We start from the raw sequence: 10,190 nt of genomic DNA on the forward strand, positions 1-10,190 counted from the left end.
GCAATGACAGACCTGTTAACTTCTCTAAGATCTTGAACAGACCGCCAGACCGCCACTCAACAGGTCGATCAGGAAAAATAGGTGTCCTGACAGGTGAATTTGAAGAAGGTACAATGATACCTGCTTCCAGCAGTGATAGAAACACTGGAGTTATTCCAAGCACTGCTTCTGGTTTCAAAGGGTATTGTTTTGGATTGGGATAGTGACAATTTGATTTGGGCATTATGTGAATTGGTTTTTATTTTTTTTTTGTTTTATTTTATTTATTTTTTTTTTAGCCCACATCATATTTGTAAGAAGCCCATAGATGGGCAGGCAGGGAGCTCAAAATAGGGTCAGATGAAAGGGATAACAAATCATGGTTGATGGTGAAAATAAATACTTTCTGAGTGACATATACAATCAGTTGTTTCATGTGTTGCTTTTGCTAGAGGACCAAAAGTTTTCCACCCGTCTCCTGGATGTTTTGCCAAAGAGACATGAGGAAATAAAAAAATCAGTCAGTGTGAAGAAGCTCAGTTGCTTGGTGAGACACATTTCAGAGACTGAGATCTCGACAAAAGTCAGGGAGCAAAAACAATCTTTCATAGGTCTGCAGACGGAGAGCAAGACTACACTGCATTAGGCGAAAATCAATAAACTCTAATATACTCAGAGTTACAGGACATGTTGCAAAAAAATAAAAAAATAAATAAAATGGCCAGTGGACGGAATGGCAGTGTTTCCTTACACAGTATCAAGAAGGGTGGTAGAGTCTCCTTCATGACTATTTGTGATCTTGATTGTGAGGAACGTAGAACTGAATATATTGACAATGTTTTCAATTGGCTGGGAAGCAGCATATGAGTCTTATCAGAGTCATATTCACGCCTTGCACATTTGCACATTTACAGTAAATTCTCCAGGAGATTTGCTGCTCAGTTTGAAGATTTTCTCAGCATCTGATCCTTGTGAAATATTACTTGCAGGCCGGTTGGGAAAACTCCTTAAAAACTAAAGTCAATGCTGCACAGATGTGTCTCTCCCAAAAACTTGTTGAACAAAACAGGATTGCAATGCATATACAAAAACCATTTAGCATTTTTATTAACAGAACTCCATTCAAAAGTGGAATCTATCTGTCTGTCTATTTGTCTCTCTCTGTCTCTCTCTCTCTCTCTCTTCTTCATGACGAATTAAGAAGTAAAGATATATAATAAAAGGTCATTGGCTTCTTTATGTGGAGTGTAAATGCCGCCTGATTCCAGCCTTCTGGGGACTCGTGTCTTTCTAGACCAGCCAACTGTGGACCCTGGTTGTTGCTGTGACATGGGCTCATCTGATGGAAACAGATATCTATCTGTCTGTCTGTAAAGCCTGCTTTGTTTTATCTTCTGATTACTGAACCAGTCAGAATTAGTATTACTGCTGTGGTAATTATTTAACATATTGACGTCAGGCCTTGTTACAAAACCACTTTGTTCATCTAATAAATTTCATTGAACAATTATTAACCTTAAAAAACTAAAGTCAATGCTGCACAAATGTGTCTCTCCCAAAACACCTTGTTGAACAAAACAGGATTGCAATGCATATATAAAAACCATTTAGCATTTTATTATTAACAGAACTCCATTCAAAAGTGGAATCTATCTGTCTGTCTTATTCATGACGAATTAAGAAGTAAAGATACTTAATAAAAGGTCATTGGCTTCTTATGTGGAGTGTAAATGCCGCCTGATTCCAGCCTTCTGGGGACTCGTGTCTTTCTAGACCAGCCAAGAGTGGACCCTGGTTGTTGCTTTGACATGGGCTCATCTGATGGAAACACAGATATCTATCTTTCTGTCTGTAAAGCCTGCTTTGTTTTATCTTCTGATTACTGAACCAGTCAGAATTAGTATTACTGCTGTGTGGTAATTATTTAACATATTGACTTCAGGCCTTGTTACAAAACCACTCTGTTCTTCTAATGAATTTCATGGAACAATTATTAACCGTACATATAAATTGTGTCCATTTCAAATGCTAGATTTTCAACATTAAACTTTACATAGTTGTCTCAATACTACGTGGCATGGCTAAAGTATAATTAACTCCCCAAAAAATGTTTTCCGGTGTTGTTTCTTAGGAGGAAGTTGTTGACACACTAGAAATCAAAAGCACTTGTAGAGAGTTTGACTTTTGACTTCACTGCCATTCTGCAGTTAACAATGCACCATTGCTGCTAATGCTACTAGACTTCTGGAATGAAGACTGAGTAAAGCGACAAATAGAGCATCAAATTTACTAACACTTAATTTAAAGTAAAAGAAATCTATCTATCTATCTATATCTATCTATCTATCTATCTATCTATCTATCTATCTATCTATCATCTATCTATCTATCTATCTATCTCTCTGTCTGTCTGTCTGTCTGTCTGTCTGTGCTGTCTGTCTGTCTGTCTGTCTGTCTGTCTGTCTGTCTGTCTGTCTGTCTGTCTGTCTGTCTGTCTGTCTGTCTGTCTGTCTGTCTGTCTGTCTGTCTGTCTGTCTGTGTGTCTGCAAAGATTAGACACTCTACTTTATCTCACCTAAGTAACGTTAATACTAGCTCTCTTTGTCAGTCTCTCTGTCTGTAAAGCCGCTTTGTTTTATCTTCTGATTACTGAACCAGGCAGAATTACTGTTACTAGTGTAAATGCTGTGGTAATTATTTAACATATTGACTTCAGGCCTTGTTACAAAACCACTTTGTTCATCTAATAAATTTCATTGAACAATTATTAACCTTAAAAACTAAAGTCAATGCTGCACAATGTGTCTCTCCCAAAACACCTTGTTGAACAAAACAGGATTGCAATGCATATATAAAAACCATTTAGCATTTTATTATTAACAGAACTCCATTCAAAAGTGGAATCTATCTGTCTGTCTTATTCATGACGAATTAAGAAGTAAAGATACTTAATAAAAGGTCATTGGCTTCTTTATGTGGAGTGTAAATGCCGCCTGATTCCAACCTTCTGGGGACTCGTGTCTTTCTAGACCAGCCAAGAGTGGACCTGGTTGTTGCTGTGACATGGGCTCATCTGATGGAAACACAGATATCTATCTTTCTGTCTGTAAAGCCTGCTTTGTTTTATCTTTCTGATTACTGAACCAGTCAGAATTAGTATTACTGCTGTGGTAATTTTTTAACATATTGACTTCAGGCCTTGTACAAAACCACTCTGTTCTTCTAATGAATTTCATGGAACAATTATTAACCGTACATATAAATTGTGTCCATTTCAAATGCTAGATTTTCAACATTAAACTTTACATAGTTGTCTCAATACTACGTGGCATGGCTAAAGTATAATTAACTCCCCAAAAAATGTTTGCCAGTGTTGTTTCTTAGGAGAAGTTGTTGACACACTAGAAATCAAAAGCACTTGTAGAGAGTTTCCAAGTTTAAAATGAGCATTTTATTCTTAAAAGTAACAAATAACTTGTCCAATTTGACTTCACTGCCATTCTGCAGTTAACAATGCACCATTGCTGCTAATGCTACTAGACTTCTGGAATGACAAGACTGAGTAAAGCGACAAATAGAGCATCAAATTTACTAAACACTTAATTTAAAGTAAAAGAAATCTATCTATCTATCTATCTATCTATCTATCTATCTATCTATCTATCTATCTATCTATCTATCTATCTATCTATCTATCTATCTATCTATCTATCTATCTGTCTGTCTGTCTGTCTGTCTGTCTGTCTGTCTGTCTGTCTGTCTGTCTGTCTGTCTGTCTGTCTGTCTGTCTTATTCATTACAAATTAAGAAGTAAAGATATATAATAAAAGGTCATTGGCTTCTTTATGTGGAGTGTAAATGCCGCCTGATTCCAGCCTTCTGGGGACTCGTGTCTTTCTAGACCAGCCAAGAGTGGACCCTGGTTGTTGCTGTGACATGGGCTCATCTGATGGAAACACAGATATCTATCTGTCTGTCTTTAAAGCCCGCTTTGTTTTATCTTCTGATTACTGAACCAGTCAGAATTAGTATTACTGCTGTGGTAATTATTTAACATATTGACTTCAGGCCTTGTTACAAAACCACTTTGTTCATCTAATGAATTTCATGGAACAATTATTAACCGTACATATAAATTGTGTCCATTTCAAATACAAGATTTTCAACATTAAACTTTACATAGTTGTCTCAATACTACGTGGCATGGCTAAAGTATAATTAACTCCCCAAAAAATGTTTTCCGGTGTTGTTTTATGAGGAAGTTGTTGACACACTAGAAATCAAAAGCACTTGTAGAGAGTTTCCAAGTTTAAAATGAGCATTTTATTCTTAAAAGTACAAAATAACTTGTCCAATTTGACTTCACTGCCATTCTGCAGTTAACAATGCACCATTGCTGCTAATGCTACTAGACTTCTGGAATGACAAGACTGAGTAAAGCGACAAATAGAGCATCAAATTTACTAAACACTTAATTTAAAGTAAAAGAAATCTATCTATCTATTATCTATCTATCTATCTATCTATCTATCTATCTATCTATCTACTATCTATCTATCTATCTATCTATCTATCTATCTATCTATCTATCTATCTATCTATATCTATCTATCTATCTGTCTGTCTGTCTGTCTATCTATCTATCTATCTATCTATCTATCTATCTATCTATCTATCTATCTATCTATCTATCTATCTATCTATCTATCTATCTATCTATCTATCTATCTATCTGTCTGTCTGTCTGTCTGTCTGTCTGTCTGTCTGTCTGTCTTATTCATTACAAATTAAGAAGTTAAGATATATAATAAAAGGTCATTGGCTTCTTTATGTGGAGTGTAAATGCCGCCTGATTCCATCTGTCTGGGGACTTGTGTATTCCCAGACCAGCCAACTGTGGACCCTGGTTGTTGCTGTGACATGGGCTCATCTGATGGAAACACAGATATCTATCTTTCTGTCTGTAAAGCCCGCTTTGTTTTATCTTCTGATTACTGAACCAGTCAGAATTAGTATTACTGCTGTGGTAATTATTTAACATATTGACTTCAGGCCTTGTTACAAAACCACTTTGTTCATCTAATGAATTTCATGGAACAATTATTAACCGTACATATAAATTGTGTCCATTTCAAATACAAGATTTTCAACATTAAACTTTACATAGTTGTCTCAATACTACGTGGCATGGCTAAAGTATAATTAACTCCCCAAAAAATGTTTTCCGGTGTTGTTTCTTATGAGGAAGTTGTGACACACTAGAAATCAAAAGCACTTGTAGAGAGTTTCCAAGTTAAAATGAGCATTTTATTCTTAAAAGTAACAAATAACTTGTCCAATTTGACTTCACTGCCATTCTGCAGTTAACAATGCACCATTGCTGCTAATGCTACTAGACTTCTGGAATGACAAGACTGAGTAAAGCGACAAATAGAGCATCAAATTTACTAAACACTTAATTTAAAGTAAAAGAAATCTATCTATCTATCTATCTATCTATCTATCTATCTATCTATCTATCTATCTATCTATCTATCTATCTATCTATCTATCTATCTATCTATCTATCTATCTATCTATCTATCTATCTATCTATCTATCTATCTATCTATCTATCTATCTATCTATCTATCTATCTATCTGTCTGTCTGTCTGTCTGTCTGTCTATCTATCTATCTATCTATCTATCTATCTATCTATCTATCTATCTATCTATCTATCTATCTATCTATCTATCTATCTATCTGTCTGTCTGTCTGTCTGTCTGTCTGTCTGTCTGTCTGTCTGTCTTATTCATTACAAATTAAGAAGTTAAGATATATAATAAAAGGTCATTGGCTTCTTTATGTGGAGTGTAAATGCCGCCTGATTCCAGCCTTCTGGGGACTCGTGTCTTTCTAGACCAGCCAAGAGTGGACCCTGGTTGTTGCTGTGACATGGGCTCATCTGATGGAAACACAGATATCTATCTGTCTGTCTGTCTGTCTGTCTGTCTGTCTATCTGTCTGTCTGTCTGTCTGTCTGTCTGCAAAGATTAGACACTCTACTTTATCTCACCTAAGTAACATTAATACTAGCTCTTTTTGTCAGTCTCTCTGTCTGTAAAGCCCGCTTTGTTTTATCTTCTGATTACTGAACCAGGCAGAATTACTGTTACTAGTGTAAATGCTGTGGTAATTATTTAACATATTGACTTCAGGCCTTGTTACAAAACCACTTTGTTCATCTAATAAATTTCATTGAACAATTATTAACCTTAAAAACTAAAGTCAATGCTGCACAAATGTGTCTCTCCCCAAAACACCTTGTTGAACAAAACAGGATTGCAATGCATATATAAAAACCATTTAGCATTTTATTATTAACAGAACTCCATTCAAAAGTGGAATCTATCTGTCTGTCTCATTCATGACGAATTAAGAAGTAAAGATACTTAATAAAAGGTCATTGGCTTCTTTATGTGGAGTGTAAATGCCGCCTGATTCCAGCCTTCTGGGGACTTGTGTATTCCCAGACCAGCCAACTGTGGACCCTGGTTGTTGCTGTGACATGGGCTCATCTGATGGAAACCAGATATCTATCTTTCTGTCTGTAAAGCCTGCTTTGTTTTATCTTCTGATTACTGAACCAGTCAGAATTAGTATTACTGCTGTGGGTAATTATTTAACATATTGACTTCAGGCCTTGTTACAAAACCACTCTGTTCTTCTAATGAATTTAATGGAACAATTATTAACCGTACATATAAATTGTGTCCATTTCAAATACAAGATTTTCAACATTAAACTTTACATAGTTGTCTCAATACTATGTGGCATGGCTAAAGTATAATTAACTCCCCAAAAAATGTTTTCCGGTGTTGTTTCTTAGGAGGAAGTTGTTGACACACTAGAAATCAAAAGCACTTGTAGAGAGTTTGACTTTTGACTTCACTGCCATTCTGCAGTTAACAATGCACCATTGCTGCTAAATGCTACTAGACTTCTGGAATGACAAGACTGAGTAAAGCGACAAATAGAGCATCAAATTTACTAAACACTTAATTTAAAGTAAAAGAAATCTATCTATCTATCTATCTATCTATCTATCTGTCTGTCTGTCTGTCTGTCTGTCTGTCTGTCTGTCTGTCTGTCTGTCTGTCTGTCTGTATGTCTGTCTTATTCATTACAAATTAAGAAGTAAAGATATATAATAAAAGGTCATTGGCTTCTTTATGTGGAGTGTAATGCCGCCTGATTCCAGCCTTCTGGGGACTCGTGTCTTTCTAGACCAGCAAGAGTGGACCCTGGTTGTTGCTTTGACATGGGCTCATCTGATGGAAACACAGATATCTATCTGTCTGTCTGTCTGTCTGTCTGTCTGTCTCTGTCTGTCTGTCTGTCTGTCTGTCTGTCTGTCTGTCTGTCTGTCTGTCTGTCTGTCTATCTGTCTGTCTGTCTGTCTGTGTGTCTGCAAAGATTAGACACTCTACTTTATCTCACCTAAGTAACATTAATACTAGCTCTCTTTGTCAGTCTCTCTGTCTGTAAAGCCCGCTTTGTTTTATCTTCTGATTACTGAACCAGGCAGAATTACTGTTACTAGTGTAAATGCTGTGGTAATTATTTAACATATTGACTTCAGGCCTTGTTACAAAACCACTTTGTTCATCTAATAAATTTCATTGAACAATTATTAACCTTAAAAACTAAAGTCAATGCTGCACAAAGTGTCTCTCCCAAAACACCTTGTTGAACAAAACAGGATTGCAATGCATATATAAAAACCATTTAGCATTTTATTATTAACAAACTCCTTCAAAAGTGGAATCTATCTGTCTGTCTTATTCATGACGAATTAAGAAGTAAAGATACTTAATAAAAGGTCATTGGCTTCTTTATGTGGAGTGTAAATGCCGCCTGATTCCAGCCTTCTGGGGACTCGTGTCTTTCTAGACCAGCCAAGAGTGGACCCTGGTTGTTGCTTTGACATGGGCTCATCTGATGGAAACACAGATATCTGACTGTCTGTCTTTAAAGCCCGCTTTGTTTTATCTTCTGATTACTGAACCAGTCAGAATTAGTGTAAATGTTGTGGTAATTGTTTAACATATTGACTTCAGTCCCAGTTACAAAACCACAACATTCTTCTAATGAATTTCATGGAACAATTATTAACATGTTCCTATTGCAGATCTTGTTATTAATTCATGCCATCATTAAATGGCATTCAAATATTATTCATTGTCAAATTTGGCCATAATTAAACTTTTTGGGTAATATTGTATTCAAAAGTATAAATTAAATAATATCATTCAGGTTAAATTATCAATTTCTTCAGAGTTGAAGTAATCCAGTGTAGTAGTAAATACTATTTCCATCAAAAAATTGGAACAGTCAGTTATATTGCAGTATGTAAAGGTCCTCTCTTTGATACCTAGACGTCACTCAGGTCCCCTGGCAATTTCTTTAAAATGAATAAAAGTCAAATTTTCAGTGATATTATAATAATAGAGCTTTAAAGTAATTTTATTTTGGACTTCAGCTTTCTCAACAAACTAGAAACAGAAGTCCCCTCTTTGCAGGATAGACTGACAGTAGCTCGCAGTCCACTATTGGTAAGTTGGGTCTGTATGTGTGTGTGTGTGTGTGTGTGTGTGTGTACATGCTGCTAAGTACTGATATCTGTTTCCTCTTTCTGTCAGCTCTGGAGCCCATCCACACATAAATAATAGCTGGTAACCCACAGGAAGAGTTACCTTAGGAGCCTGTGATTATGACTAAACCTGTCACAATAAGTAATTACTCGCATGATTGATTGACGTTAGCTTGATAATTTACATCAAACAGGCATGTTGTGTAAATGATTTCTTGAACCATTTTATTTATAATTTTTTTGTTGTTGTGTGTATTTTTGAATAGCTAAAATATACTCCGGTTCCAGTGTTGAGTGATCTTCACATACTTGCATATATTGATGAAAAAGGGGAAAAAAAAGGCAAAGAAAATGTGTAGGACAGCTGCGGGTCCAGACATCAGATATCCAGATATCTATGAGGAAAAACACATAAAAAACTGAAAGGAAAGGTTTTTTTTAGTAATTATTAAGTAATTAGTTTTACTTATTTAGTTTGAAGATTAGCTTAGCTTCAGAAACTTTGCGAAATACAATTCAAGATACTCAAGAGGAAACCTACGTTAATTAATTTTAACATTTAACATCTCGACTTTGTCAATAAGGAGATAATTTTTCGGCAGCAGGAGTGAAAGTTACAGTTACATCCACTTTAGAGGGATATGAATATCTAATTTCATTTCTTGGCCCACCCTTCTACCACGTTGCGCTGTGTATGTTCAGTTGTCTTTGTGCGTGCTTTGTAAATTAACATAAAGCTTAAAAACAGGAGGGTAACATATAACATAAAGAATCACAGATAAGTGAAATCTACAGAATAGAATATGTGATTTAAAAAAAACGGGTAAGGTTGTGAACTCTATATATGCATGTGAAGCTGAGCTGATGTAGGTGCATGCAAACAGTGCAGATTGTGTTTAGCAACGATGTTGTCATCACGGTAACAGGGCATGTAGCATAACTCTGAAACAGAATGCTGTGCTGCAGCCGCCATCACATCCTGTTGTCATGTTCCGCGAGATGGCTCCGCTTGCTCTCGTCTGTGTGCAAGTAATGGTTGAAGCTCCATCCATCCCAACAGTGTTACCTTAAACTACCGACTCGCCAAGACTTCATTCTGCTTTGCACATATAAAAGGCTTGCACGGAACATGTTCAGCAGAGGACAGCGTTTCAAAGCCAATGACGGACAGGACAGGACCGGGCTCAAGATGTGTGGCCACAAAGTCGAGACAGTGTGTTTGCGTATCCGCCACAAGCAGAAGTTTCTCCGCACGCCGGACCTACCTTGTTCAAGCCTCGCTTCAAGGCGTGGCATAGAATAATACACAAACACAAACAAAGGATTGTTAGCCGTCTCCAGCTTAAACAAGATGTTGCCATAGATGCGCGTCCTGAATCACAAAGCTTTCCAATCACTTGAAAAGGAAGTGATACGCAGTCATAGCAACTGCTCACAGTAAATACTGGCTTTATTAAACACAGATATGGGATTTTGGGGCTTTTACTCATATGTAATAAGGAGTATAACATGCTTTTTTTCGAGTTAATAATTTGGGTACTATGTAAGTGTGTGAGAGGCCCAGAGGTGGTGAGTGG

The sequence above is a fragment of the Poeciliopsis prolifica genome, unplaced genomic scaffold (assembly GCF_027474105.1).
Source record: "Poeciliopsis prolifica strain line A6 unplaced genomic scaffold, Auburn_PproV2 SCAFFOLD344, whole genome shotgun sequence".
Lineage (NCBI taxonomy): Eukaryota > Metazoa > Chordata > Actinopteri > Cyprinodontiformes > Poeciliidae > Poeciliopsis > Poeciliopsis prolifica.